Below are 15,526 nucleotides of genomic sequence, written 5' to 3' on the forward strand. Positions count from 1 at the left end.
CACAGAGAGTGGTGAATCTGTGGAATTCTCTACCACAGGAAACAGTTGAGGCCAGTTGATTGGCTATATTTAAGAGGGGGTTAGATATGGCCCTTGTGACTAAAGGGATCGGGGGTATGGAGAGAAGGCAGGTACAGGGTTCTGAGTTGGATGATCAGCCATGATCATACTGAATGGCGATGCAGGCTCGAAGGCCCGAATGGCCTACTCCTGCAGCTATTATCTATGTTTCTATGTTTCTATATTTGACAGACTGGTTGTGGGGAAGATGTTTCACCAGCTGGGGTATCTAGAATCATGGATTATAGTCCCAGGAAAGAGAACAAGACATTTAGGACTTAAGTTGAAGAGAAATTCTTTCACTCAGAGAGTGGTGAGCCTGTGGAATTCACTGCCACAGCACGTTGTAGAAGCAGAAACAATGAATATATTTATGGAGGTTGGTAGGTTTCCAATCTACCAATTCGTGGAATGAGCTGCCAGCGCAAGTGGTGGAAGTGGGGTCGATTTCAACATTTAAGAGAAATTTGGATAGGTACACCAATGGAGGGCTCTGGTCTGGTTGCAGGTCGATGGAACTAGGCAGAATGATGGTTCAGCATAAACTAGATGGGCTGAAGGGTCTGTTTCTGTGCTGTAGTGTTCTATGACCCCATGAGATTTCTAGACGCCAAAAGTATTAAAGAGTAAAGGGAGGAAGTGGGACTAAGGTATTGAGAAAGAGAATCAATAATGCTGATGCTGAATGGCACTGCAGACTTAAGGGCCAAATGGTTGACTCCTATTCTGATACTTTGTACTATGTCTCTGTGTAATTTATGGGGAGATTATTCTCCCACTCAAGCACAGAAACACACTGATTCACCTTCTTCTGCTTGAGCAATGGCATATCACTATATAGAAAGGCCTAAATAGGATGGACCTAGAGAGGATGTTTCCAATAGTGGGAGAGACTAGGACCAGACAGCACAGGCTCAGAATGAAAGGATGTCCCTGTAGAACAGAACATAGAATGAATTTCTTTAGCCAGAGGATGGTAAATCTGTGGAAGTCATTCCCACAGACAGCTGTGGAGGCCAAGTTTGATTAGTAAGGGTGTCAAAGGTTATGAGGAGAAGGCAAGATAATGAGGTTGAGAAAGAAAATATATCAGCCATGGCTGAATGTGCCAGATGGCCTAATTCTGCTCCTTATATGCCCCTTCCTTACACGCCTTCTTCTTGAGCCAAATCCAGTTCAGACTGCATCAGCAGCTGACTCCACAGAAAGGAGAAAAGTTTCCTATTGCAAGATTCTTCCCTCCATTTGGTCTATTTGCTCCATGCTGGAAAGATCCTGAGGGAGGATTTCCATCACGGGGAGAAATACACAAGCAGGGTTACATGGTGAGATAATCCATCCGCTGTCCATTTTCTTGGAGCCTTCCTTAACATGCAGGATTAAAAGTGACAGGAACAACTGAGAGAGCATTACCCTGAAGTGAATGCTTGAGCAGAACAGTATAGCAGTACAGAGATCACATCTAATTGTTGTGAACAGGCTGAATCTTGGAGGTTTTACCACTGGGACTTCATCAGTTCTTCCTCACTGTACTTTGAAATGGTCAATTGGTTCAATGGATGAAAAACCTCTTGCAGTTCCATGACAGATTTCTCTTTGCTGCATAAATGTGGATTTCATTAATTTGAAGAGAGAGGTCCTCCATGCATTTATCTTCCTTCTGCACATAAAGCCAAACAATTTATTTGTTGTGGTTCACTCTCAGTAATATCAGCCACAGTAGTGTGTATCCACCACAGATAACGATCAGCAGTCTAAAGCATAAAAGCCCTCAACTCAGAGGGCTTCATACTCAAGCATATGCAAAGTGGAATTACTCTGGGAAAGGCGTAGTTTGTGCTGAGATCTGAATGTTGTAAGCAGTGTGCCATTCATCAGGAAATACAGAGAGCCACTGAAGCGAATGGAGCACTGAAGTATTAGGTCATAAAGGTAAAGCCGAACCTGAGGAGACATTAGAGCTCTGTTTGTTGGTGTTCTGTGGTGGTGGAGCTAATAAATGGAGTCACTTCCTTTCCCATGTGGATAATTCTAATATAGGGTGTTCAGGAGAAGCACCTTTATACAAAAGTCACCCTCTCACGCTCAGTTGTTCGTGAAGAAGATGTCCTTTTACTTACAAGGCTGACACTCAGGTGATGTGGTCAGATTGTGGGCAGGAGTCAGAAGCCACGGAAGCAGAGTAGTTTTTGTCCTACATGATCCACCCCTCAAGGGCAGTGCTGGCTGCTGAGGCTGTCAGGCTGAGGAGACACGCTCACGGGAACTGCCGGGAGACATGGTGCTTATCAGCATAAAAGTCTCCTCATAATCTTTGATGACTTGGATATTTTTTGAGGGAAAACTCTTCCTATTAGTGAAGGGAATCAGGTTACTGAAAGAAGCCCTGATGAGTACAGTCCATATCTGCCTCACTCATAGGTAACGAACGTCCAGTGCAGAAACGCCTCCTGATCTTCACTGAAATCAAAGTCAGTGAACTTAATCTCCTAGTTTACAGCTAGGGTAACCTCTTTAATACTGAAGTAAACATAGCAAATAAAGAATACGGCTGCCAGGAAGAGTCACCTCCACAGAGCAGTGAAATTACAAGAGCACAAATGATTGTTGTCCTGCAGACTGCAAAGTCATCTTACCACAGACATGAAAAAGCTGAGGCAGTGAAGACACTGCTCATATGTGAAGCCCAAGTACAGTCAGTGACTCTGAAGACCTTCTGTGCAAAGAGTCTGCGCAGCCTTCTGCCCTGTGATCCATGGCCTACTCTGGGCTTCTGGTCATTCCTGTCCCGAAGCCCCCAATATGGGAGTGCTGTCAGTGGTGTCACCACTGAGGCACCCACTGAAGGAACAGCACCGTGACTATATGCTGCAACGTGAATCCTTTGGTAGTTTCAGTCTCATCTGTGGACACTAAAAGGTGTTTACTATGTTTTACTAATGCTATGTTTTGAATAGGAACGATGGAAATAGGCACTGAAGGAAGACTGCTGTGGTTACATATTCTCTCCAAGTGTCTGAGTGTGTGCCCGTCCATATGCATGTAATCAAAGCAAACCCAATATCCATCTTCATTCATCTCAAATCAAATACATATTAATCTGGATATAGTTTTGCAAGCTTTTGCTTGAGGATTATAATATATTCATATTTCTACATGTATTACATCGCAATGTAATCTAGCACTTCAGTAGAAACTCACTTTATCTTCATTACTAAAATGTGTCAAAAGGTTTTTGGGCATCTCTGCTGAGGCAACAATTGAAAGACGTTCTCTGGAAGTACTGCTTCAATATCTGTAAAGAAAAGCATTCACTAAGCTCTTGAAAGATGCTGTCAAGCATGACAGGCAGTGAAATATTAGTTACTCAAGGAGCTTGAGAGAAGCCTGTACTGTTTGTAATGTGATGCTTAAAGCTGCAGGTGGTGGCTGGATTGCGACTAACATGAGTCACGATATTGACCGGACTAATCATGATAGACAACTGAGAGATTCTGATAAGAAATGCAAAGTCTTTCTCCTTCCATAGCCAATTATCCTCTTTTAGTTCCTTGCATGAAGGGACTTACAAGTAAGTTTTTGCACAATGGCCTAATTTACATATATATCTCTAGACACCGGTGATATAAATCTCCCAGACGATGATGTCACATGAACAGCAAAAGAAAAAGTAATTATCACAGGAACGCACAGAGCTTTCAATTTCATCAATTAGAGTGGTATTAATTTGGGTTCTGCAGAACAATTTTGCCCCTACAACTTTCCCAGGATTCCAGGATTTAAGAGCAACTTTGTCGCATGAACGATGTTGACACCGGACAGCTGGGGCACCCAAGACCAGAACCATCATGTTCATGACAATATTGCTGGCTTCTTCTTGGACTCACTGTGGTCTGCAATTACAAACGTCCACTTCCAGTTTGAGTGGCCTCTGAGGCTGGAGTGAAATGCAGCAGAAGTGAGGTCATGCTCCTTTGTAACTTCTCTGACTGATCCTCGTGCTGGGATTCTAGTTCAGAGGAGTCAGGGCACGCAGCAAGGACTGGCCAGAGTGAACAGCCTGTTCAAAGCAGAAATTGTGAATGTGGGAACAGCTGGTGGACATTCCCATACCAGAGGCCTCAGATGGTCAACTGATCATGTGATGCCACACAGCATGCCCGGAGTTTGTGTTTCAGAGGCTAATTGTGGCAGAGACAATTTATGAATCAGAGACAGGACTGGCTCTTAAGTATTAGGTGCTTTTGGTGTTGCTATACCCTGTTGTAGGTGAAGCCCATTAACCAATACTGCACAATGGCTGACATCTGAGCTCCCCAATTTCTTCCAAAGTGGATTGTGCCCATTGTGCTTATAGTGACAAGATGTACAAGTGTCCAAACAATTGGGGTTGGGGGTGGGGGGGAGAAAGGAAGGATGGAAATATAAGCGATGTAGCCATCATCCTGATGGTCCGCTTTGGCTGCATCAAAGTTCAAAGTTTAAAATTCAAAGTCCACTTATGATCAAGTAAGTATACATTATACAACATTGATATTTAGATTATGAGAACACTCAGTCCTCTTTTATTGTCATTTAGAAATGCATACATGCATTAAAAAATGATACAATGTTTCTCCGGAGTGATACCACAGAAAACAGGACAAATCAAAGACTAACACTGACAGAACCACATAATTATAACATATAGTTACAGCAGTGCAAAGCAACACCATAATCTTAAGAAGAACAAACCATGGGCATGGTAAAAAAGTCTTAGAAGTCCCTGAGTCATTCGACTCCCGAGTCCCCGATAACAGGTGGCAAAAGGGAGAAGCTCCCTGCCATAAACCTCCAGGCACCGTCAACTTGCCGATGCATTGGAAGCAGCCGACCACAGTCGACACTGAGTCCATCCGTCAGAAAACTTCGAGCCTCCGACCAGCCCCTCCGATACAGCCTCCCGAGCGCCTTCGACCTCGCCCCAGCCGCTGAAACAAGCAAATCCGAGGATTTTGGGGCCTTCTGCTCCGGAGATTCCGGTCACCACACAGTAGCAGCAGCAGCGAAGCAGGCATTTCAGAAGTTTTCCAGATGTTCCTCCGTACTCTCACATCCGTCTCCATCAAATCAGGATTGTGCACGGTCCCCTACTTGACAGATAACAGATATTCGTCACCGGAGAGGCCGCGCGCACTGCCGTCGCGTCACCATCTTCTCCTATTTGTCTCCTTTCAGGCAGCCACATAACAAGAAGCCTAGAAAAAAAGACCAACAAACACCCGATGCGCAGAGAGAGAAAAAAAACACAAATCATGCAATCAGTAAAAGCAAGCGACAGCATTCAGAACTAAAGTGAGTCCTTAGTGATGAATAATAGTCCATAGACATAAATAATGGTCCATAGTCCATGCGTGAAGTTATGTGTGGTGCTGGAGTATACAAACACCGGGAATTACTGCAGGACAAAGTTCTACCCATTCCTGGTGTTGTGAAGGATTAATTGGCCTGTCATGCCACCTGTCTCTCAGTGCCCAATATTGTGCTATTCATTTCGGTTCTAGCAGTTCATCCAGCTGACAACCACATGCAAAGGTCACTGTTGCAACCTATTCCTGGTTCAACAGTGCCAAAGCACCGATGCAAAAACAAAACCTCTTGCTCAGCATCAGTTCGGACCCTCTCATTCATCAGCACTCAACTGAAGAGGCTACTGGCTTGCTGCTTTCATTAACCTGGATTGCACGGGTGTTCAATATCCACAATTTCTTTATTTGCAAAGTTCAAAGTAAATGTATTACCAAAGTACTGTGGAACAGAGAAAAACAGTAGAATCAATGAAAAACTGCACGCAAAGACTGACAAACAAGCAATGTGCAAAAGGAGACAAACTGTGAAATATAAAAAAGGAAATCAGTAAATAAAAATAGATAGAGATAGATATTTCATTGATCCCAAAGGAAATTACAGTGACATAAACACCGAGAACATGAGTTGCAGAGTCCTTGAAAATGAGTCCATAGATTGTGGAATCTGTTCATCGCTGAGGTGAGTGAAGTTATCCACACTAGTTAGGGAGCCTGATGGTTGAAGGGTAATAACTATTCCTGAACCTAGTGGTCTGGGACAAAAAGCTCCTGTAACTCCTTCCCATTGGCAGCGCTGAGAGGAGAGCATGGCCTGAACGAGGGGGGTCCTCGGTAATGGATGCTGCTTTCTTGTGTCAGCGCTCCCTGTAGATGTGCTCGATGGTGGGGAGGCTTTGCCTGTGATGGACTTAGCTCTGCCCACTACTTTTAGTAGATGATAAAAAATCAAGTGCTATGTACTGATAGATTGCAGCTACAAGAAGGGTCAGAGCCGTCTCTATTTCCTGAGGAGACTGAGGTCCTTTAATAGCTGCCGGACAATGCTGAGGATGTTCTACGAATCTGTGGTGGCCAGTGCTATCATGTTTGCTGTTGTGTGCTGGGGCAGCAGGCTGAGGGTAGCAGACACCAACAGAATCAACAAACTCATTCATAAGGCCAGGGACGTTGTGGGGATGGAACTGGACTCTCTCACGGTGGTGTCTGAAAAGAGGATGCTGTCTAAGTTGCATGCCATCTTGGTCAATGTCTCCCATCCACTACATAATGTACTGGGTGGGCACAGGAGTACACTCAGCCAGAGACTCATTCCACCGAGATGCAACACTGAGCATCATAAGAAGTCATTCCTGCCTGTGGCCATCAAACTTTACAACTCCTCCGTTGGAGGGTCAGACACCCTGAGACAATAGGCTGGTCCTGGACTTATTTCATAATTTACTGGCATAATTTACATATTACTATTTAACTATTTATGGTTCTATTACTATTTATTGTTTATGGTGCAATTGTAATGAAAACCAATTTCCCCCAGGATCAATAAAGTATGACTATGACTATGACTATGACTATATAAACTAGCTGGTGGAATAGCCAGATGAAGTTGAGATAGAGAAAGGTGGTCATGCATTTTGTTAGGAAGGATGAATAGAAGCAACATCGAATAAGGGATACAATTCTAAATGAGGTGGAGAAGCGTAGGGACCTCAAGGCACGTGCACAAGTCATCAAAAATGGCAAAGTAAATTAAGAAAGCAACTAATAAGACATACAGAAGTTTGTTCTTTATAATCTGAGAAATAAAGTATATAAATTGGGCTAAATCTTTCTTAAAATGTTCATCTTGCCTGAGCTGGAGCATTGGGTTCAATTCTGGTCACCATGTCAGTGGTCAGCATCCATATTTCACAGCCAAGCACAGGAAACAAACATTGGCTGCCGGTAATACAAGTTACTTCCAAAGATTTTTTTAAAGTACCCTGTGTAAAATTCTACAATGTGAACAATTCCACACGACAAACTATAATACCAGCATAGTGCACAAAGAGCAAAAATGATGCATTAAGTCAATTCCAATGCCATTTCTCAAGTCCACCTACACTGCTTGTAAAACATGAATGAATTCCTGTTTCAAATTCTTAAATAGCTTGTTACAGCATCTGTTTCCTTGTGAGTAGCACATTGCCTAAAGAACTCAGATATCAACATAAATATATTTCCTGGGAGGATCTACACTCTGCAGGTGTAATCATAAAATACTTTGCAAGATCATAAAATGGGTCTTTCAATACTATGAGGATTCTCACTCCTAGTGGAGATTATTTAGCTGCTTCTGATGATAGGGCTGGTACATGTCCTGGACTCCCTTGTGCACAGGATCTTCTTACTGTCACGCATCTTGTATCTCTATTTGACTGAATATGGAAGTTATCTGCCCCTCCTCTGAAAACTTCGTCTCCCGAACTGTGTGTTGATACTCTGTGGCTGTCATGCTCTTTCAAGGCAAAGCATCAGGAAATGCACAGAGTTAGGTGAGTTCCCAATGGGAATCATTCAGGGGCCATGTTAGCACTTGTTTCTGGGTTTTCTATTGGATTTGGCCAATTTTGTAAGCTTTCTTTCTGGGGACCTAATTGGGCATTCAGTACAGGGAAACGGAATGTAATCTAGCTTCTGGGCAATAGTTAAACTCCTGGGTAAGCTTTCGGTTATTATCTCTCTCTATTTTATGGATTTTATTTCCTTCAAAAAAACACAATTTTCAGCAGAAGGGCAAGATTATACCAAATGGAAGTAAAGTCACAGCAACCATTGTGCAGTGGAGCAGTGAACTTGTAATTTCATGATGGCTAAATCTCTGTGTTCACACTTTGAGCATCATAAATGTTGGCAGAGTTACTTCTGATGAACTCCTGCACAATGATAACATGTTGGGTTACTACTCTAGACATTGGCTACATGCACTGGCATGGTCCATTTAACTGTAGCCTTGTAAAGTTGAAAGATGCCAACATGACATCCAGCCTCAGGACATGGTAAGATTAAGTGAAACATTCCATTATACCTTTATTATCTCAAGGCATTCATGCACTGGACATAGTTAATCTTTGCAATACACTCAAGCAATGTATGGAACACGGCATCAACAGTCATTGCAATGAGAGCTCAAATTCTATTGTTCTGACTGTGTTCATGATGAGTGAATTACATTCCCTGTCCATCACCTCCCTCTGGTGCTTCTCCCCTTCCCTTGCTTCCATGGTCTTCTGCCCTCTCCTACCTGGTTCCCTCTTCTCCAGCCCTTTATCTCTTTCACCAATCAACTTCCCAGCTCTTTACTTCACTCCTTCCCCCTCTCCCACTTTCACCTATCGCCTACCACATTGTACTTCTTTCTCCCCCTACCCCAAACTTCTTGCTCTGACTTCTCATCTTTTCCCCCAGTCCTGATGAAGGGTCTCTGCTGGAAGAGTCAACTGTTTACTCTTTTCCGTAGATGTTGCCTGGTCTCCTGAGCTCCTCCAGCATTTTGTGTGTTACATTCCATTATTGTTCATCCTACTGCCCTCAAGCACTGAATACAACTCAAAGAGTCTTTATCAATGCATGGATCACCCCATTAGTTCCATTTCATACACTTTCCATTCTCTCTGAGGCATAAAGACACCACCATGTGGGTTGATATTCACTGCCTTTAAGGATTTGCACTCTTGTACTGTGTGCCCTATGGTAACCCATGGTTATGTTGACTGGATATTATGAGGATGGATGGATCCCATAGCAACTGTATCAAGGCCTCCTATCTTTTCACCCATTTGACTCATAACATTCCCACCTTTAGTATTGATGCTATCTATTGGTCCCCTGCTGGACCAGTATGTAGCATTCATGGTTGGTTTCAGTGTAGCATGGCCAATAGCCATCATTGCTGATACAATTGCACCTATAAACTCTACTGCACCAATGAAAGTAATCACACTGGTAATGTATTAGAGAAATACTTTGTAATAGTAATTGCTCCTGGACTTTATCTGTGTCTCATTCTCTCCCTCTCTCCTAACAGAACACAATTAATTATAGCTAAAATAGATTAGTAAAGAGAATATAGAAACCTAAGGGTTGATGACATCATAACACCAATCTTTAAACTGAGGAATATCTGTGTTTAGAAAACACTGTTCTCTGATTTCTTTGCGCTTGACCATTGCCATCTTATTCACAGAAGCAGCCACTGTCTGAATTGATGCCAGTGCTGCAATAATGGTAGGTCATTTGTGTAGCCACGTGCATAAACAAACAAATTGTGATAGAACTGTGAACGAAATATTAACAGGATCTACTCACTCATAGTGCCAAGATAAATGCACCAAGTTTCAGATGAAAGGCTTGTCATCTGAGGAGTGTTTGATGGCTCTGGGCCTCTACTCACTAGAATTCAGAAAAATGAGGGATAGCCTCATTGAAACCTGTCAGATGGTGAAAGGACTCAATAGAGTGGAGGTAAAGAGGATGGTCCCTATGGTGAGGGAGTCTTAAGACCAGAGGATACAGCCACAAAATAGAAGGGCATCCTTTTAGAAAGGAGATGAGTAGGAATTTCTTCAGCCAGAGAATGGTGAATCTGTGGAATTCATTGCCACAGGCAGCTGTGGGGGCCAAGTCATTGGGTATATTTAAGGCAGAGGTTGAAAGATTAGTCAGAGCATGAAGGGATATGGGGAGAAGACGGGAGGTTGAGACTGAGAGGGAAAATGGATCAGCCATGATGAAATGGCAGAGCAGACTCAATGGGGCAAATGGCATAATTCTGCTTCCTATATCTTACGGTCTTAGGGTTTACCAAATCTTAGTGATGCACTGTATAATGCAACCTATCTGGATACAAAAAGCTCTAGATGGAAATCGCTCTGCTCAAGAAATTGTAGGAAATGAACATAGCCCAGTCCATCACGCAAACCAGCTTTCCTTCCACTGAAGCCGTCTACTCGTCCTGCTGCCTCAGAAAAGTGGCCAACGTAATCAAGAATCCTTCCCATCCAGGTCATTCTCTCTTCTTCCCTCTCCCACTGAGAAGAAGATATAAGAGCTTGAGAGTATGAACTTCCATGCTCAAAGACAGTTTCTATTGAATTGTTGTTGGACTGTTTTAATGGACCTCTCACACACTAAAAGAGGAACTCTTGGTCTCTCAATCTACCTCGTCGTGGCTCTTGCACTTTATCTGTCTTACCTACACTGCACTTTTTCTAGAACTGTAACACCATATTTTGCTTCCAGGTTTCCTTTTACCTTGGTAAACTGATGTATAGCATAATCTGTCCAGCTGGCATGTAAACAAAAGCCTGGTACATGTGATAATAATAAACCAATATTAATACTAATATTCTTCAGTGAAGGCAGTAACCTTTGATTAAACCTGGAGTTCCAGATAAAGCAAGACCATTCCATGAGGTGAAACTATTTGTTTAAAGTCACACTTACATTTAGATATCTTAAATGACTCTGCATGGTGCCTGGTCACATCACTCCCTTCCCTAGATCACTGCATTGAAAATCTGCTGCAGGCTGTCAGGCAGGCAGGAGCAATCTCCCCCACGGGAAAGGCAGTGATCTGTCAAGTCGGCACAATCAGAGAGCAAAACATCAATATTCCAGCAACTGAGGACAAGGGTATCTCCTGAAAATGCTGCATGCCTTTCTAACTATTTTAAGCAATAATTAAGAAATGAACGTTATTCACCCTGATTAAGTCAGAACATAAGAGCAAAGATATGACATTCACACAATATTGAATTCCACCGGAGGTTTCAGACAATTTTCTGATGGGAATATCCTCTACCAGAAATGAGCACAAGCAATTTCTTCACAGCAAACAAACTACTAAGCATATTTATCACTGCCAACTCTTCACAACATCCCTCCACAGATTCATACTGTTCATTATTTATTGACTTATTAAGATACAGTGCGGAATAGGCTCTTCTAGCCCTTCAAACTGCGCTGCCCAGCAATCCCACGATTTTAATCCTAGCCTAATCACGTGACAATCTATAATGACCAACTAACCTACCAACTGGTACTTCTCTCGGCTGTTGGAAGAAACCAGAGCACCCGGAGGAAACCCACATGGTCGCGGAGAGAACATACAAACTCCTTACAGGCAGCATTGGGACCATTTGTGCCACCAGGTTTCCCAACATAACCCTGATCAAAATTGTGACTCTGTCAGAAATCAATATCCCTATGCCTGCTGCAAGCATTCCAATTGATCATCAACAGAATTCCTACCACAGTTTAGAATTATTCAGCCTCCATAATCTGACCCCTTGCACCGCATCTGGAACTCACTTTCCAATGACTGGATCATGTTCCAGACCCAATAAGGAACTTGACTTCCACACTTACTTGCTCTTTGCAGCCTTTGATATTTTTTTGACTTTCATACACTCAAGCGTTAAACCCAATACACTCCGTTAATGCTTCCTTCTCCTCCATTTATTATATGGCTATTGATAAAACTTATTACCCTTATCTTACAATGTAATGTTGAGTTATTCTACTGCTCTTATATTTTCAATATCTACCTTAGCTGAACACTGCCATTAACAGAATACTTCTTAACCAGCGAATACTTTGAGTATTTGAAGTGTTTTGAAATGGCAGGAATAGAAAAGCATTCAAATTGGCTTTGCAGATGTTTCTTCTGACTAGCTTTGTACTGACAGCCCCTCATTAGGCAAAGCTTTTAACGCTGCGTTACTCAAAAGGATAAGCTTTGGTACAAATCCTTGAAATGCTGCCTATCTTCCCAAAGCAGTCTTTACTTTGACATTTCTGACATTCAATATCACCTTTGAGCTGCTTCTTCTATCTTAGGCTAAAATAACCAAGGCACTGCTCAATAAAACCGACGAGGAGAGAGCAAATGAAATTCTTAGGTCATTACACTGAGGCAGCCCATGCATGGCACTCCTAAAAGCTGACAAATTCTCATCTCATTGGCATCTGCTTAACAATTATTTCTTTTAATCTAAAGCAATAATACAGACCGTGCTCTTTCTCATCCTGGGATTACTTTTTCTCAGTAAATCAGGAATGGTGAAATTGTAAATAAATTCCTTATAAACAATTTTATGACCTTGATATATCTAACTCAGAGACATTTTCCCTCAGGTCTCTTTTTACATTGCTCTGACTATATGTCATATCTTCACAATAGCTTCTTATTCATTCTCTCAAGTGGTCCTTTGGGATATGCATGGCTCGTTTTCACTGTATTTCTGTGAGTTTTGAGGCAACTGATGAAGCTACTGTGGGATCATCAAAATCCATCACACATGGGGCAGGAGGACAGAAGGAGAGATGGACGGGGGAAGTGATCATGAGGTAATCTACTCCTGTTTACACTGGCCTTTGGTGTGCCCATGGAACATGGACCTGAGGTTGTAGGTTTCACTCTGAATGGTCCTGCTGCATTTGTGGAAGTCAAGGGCAACGTATTCCCATGAATCAGATAAGTTACATTTTTATGGAGGTCCAGAGGATGTCCTCAATTATTTTCCTCTGCCACTTGGCTATCTCTTCTCATTAGGATGGTTGGACTCGTTTCAAGTGTATGTTTTTTAAAAAAATTTATTAATTTACAGGCATCGCCAGCTAAGCCAGCATTTATTGCCCATCCCTAGTTGCCCTTGAGAAAGTGGTGATGACGGTGTTGGGAATGCAAATAGAATGGCAATCCCAGCAGAACTGATTGAGTGCAATTAAAACCACAATGTTGCAGATGTTGGTCTAGGAGAGAATACTAACAATGTTGCGTTTACTTGGCAATGGATTTGAAGATTTTGCAGAGATATCTCAAGGGATATTTCTCCGTTCCTTTGGGGTTTCCAAGGATTCTGTAATAGGTAGAGCTAATTTCAGAAGCATATCATTGCTGCCTGTTGGACCATGTGCTTTGCCCATATTTGAGGCCTTAGCCTTCAAATATCCACTTCCTCAGCTTGCACAAGACTATGCTACAGTAGTGAAGGTGATTGTCGTCGTCGTCAGGTCACATCTGGAATTTCCAGTTGGAGGACGATTTCCCTCCACGCTGCTCTGTCCCGACACTTGTTCACAACATCCCTAGTCTTGACCAGCTTGGCCCAATCCTTGATGTTATCCAGCCACATTGTTCTTTGCCTTCCTCTTCCTTTCTTTCCTTTCTTTCCCTCCACCTTTCCATATAGTAAGTCCGACAAGATGTTATCTCCCTGCATAACATATCCACAATAAGCAACTTTTAACTTCATAATCATCACCAGCAATATCTGTGGTCTATCAACTTCGGACAAAACCCTCTCATTTGAAACTTTCTCTAACCATCTGATCTTCAACATTCGTCAATAGCACCATATTTCAAAAGTATTAATTTGCTTCTTGCCATCCTTCTTCAGGGTCCATGTTTCTGATCCAAACCTCAGTACTGACCATACGTAACACTCGAGGAAGCGGATTCTACTTTAGATGTCTACCTTCCGATTGTATAGTAGATCTTTTAGCTTCATGAACTGGGTCTTAGCCATACCTATTCTCCTTCTGATCTCAACTTCACATTGAGATGTGAAGATGTGAAGTGAAGGTGATAGCTACTTTTATTGTTGATTGTTGCCTTCCCTGAGAGGTGGCCCCTGGGATAGGGGGAAAGATCCATGCTTTTGAGGGTTTCCCAGTGAACCTAAACTGGCAGAGAGTTGCATTGGATCTCAGAGGCAGATTGGTGAAGAAATTTTGTTTTGTAGATATTGCAAGTTTCAACCTGCCATATGTTTCAGTTAAGAAATCAATGGTAAATTGCAGACTAGCCTCAAAATGCATGGACACTTAAGCATTGTTTGAATACTGCTGATGGACTGGTGAAATTGGGGTAATCTTAGTTACTTATACGGAATGTATATCTTATTTGCACCAAACTTTAGCAGAGAAGAGGAGGAAGACTACAATCATCTGCAAAATTCTTTGTACTTATGATTTGCTGTCCTGTTGTGTACTGTACGCCTACCCTGAAGTGCAAGTCTTCCCTTCAAGGTGAGTTCAGTGCGACCCTCTCTCACTGCTCCTCCTCTGATCTCTGTAGCTCTCTTCTTCCCCCTGACTTCCCAGCTTCCCAGTCCAGACGATGGGTCTCGGCCCAAAACATTTACTAGTTATCCCTCTCCACAGAAGCTACCTGATCTGCTGAGTTCCTCCAACATTTTGTGTGTGTGTGTGTGTGTATGTGTGTGTGTGTGTGTGCGTGTGTGTGTGTGTGTGTGTGTCTGTCTGTCTGTCTGTGTGTGTACCTCCAGGTTTCCAGCAAACTACAGAGGCTTTTTTTAATAAAGAGCAGTCTTTATTTTTTTAAGGAGCCAAGTTGAAACAAGACAGAAGTGATAATGTCAATCATTGTTTTAAACATCTCATATATGGAACATTGTATTCCTTAGCTGTCACTCAATTATTTTGATAAAAGACGAGTTATATTATCCTTCCATATTATAAATTAGCATTTTGTTCAATGCACTGCATTTTCCATTTATCCCAGTAAAGGATTTGTAACACTTTCATATCTGTTTTAACAATATAGCCATATCTGTTATTTTCTCAAAGGCAGTGAGCTCTGGCTTTCATTCAAGTCACTGTTGGGCACCAGAACATTCCACAAACCGTCATATCCAATTATGTTTCTTTTCATTCTTGGTGAAACCCCTTTCAAGGTATATAAAAGTCACCCATTATTTGTCAGTGCTAAGCTTATCCAGTACAATGCCACAGCTGTTTATCTGGAGTGTGAAAATAAATTGATACAGCAACGTATCACCATCCAGCTGGACTGATTACCAAAGCATCCTCAAAAGGAGCATTTTCTGAAAAAGTTGACTTAACCAGATGATCTGCAAGCCAGAATTTTAAACTGTTATGGAGGCCATTTTCTCATAATTTTAGAAGATGAACATTTAAAACTCGGTGGCTCTATTTCAATCACATTTGAAACAGTTTCTATAGCACAGAAACAAGACCTTCAGCCTAACTAGACCGTGCCAAACTATTATTCTGCCTTGTCCTATCATCCTGCTCTCAATGACCCCCCATCCGTG

Source organism: Mobula birostris, chromosome 30, assembly GCF_030028105.1.
Source record: "Mobula birostris isolate sMobBir1 chromosome 30, sMobBir1.hap1, whole genome shotgun sequence".
Lineage (NCBI taxonomy): Eukaryota > Metazoa > Chordata > Chondrichthyes > Myliobatiformes > Myliobatidae > Mobula > Mobula birostris.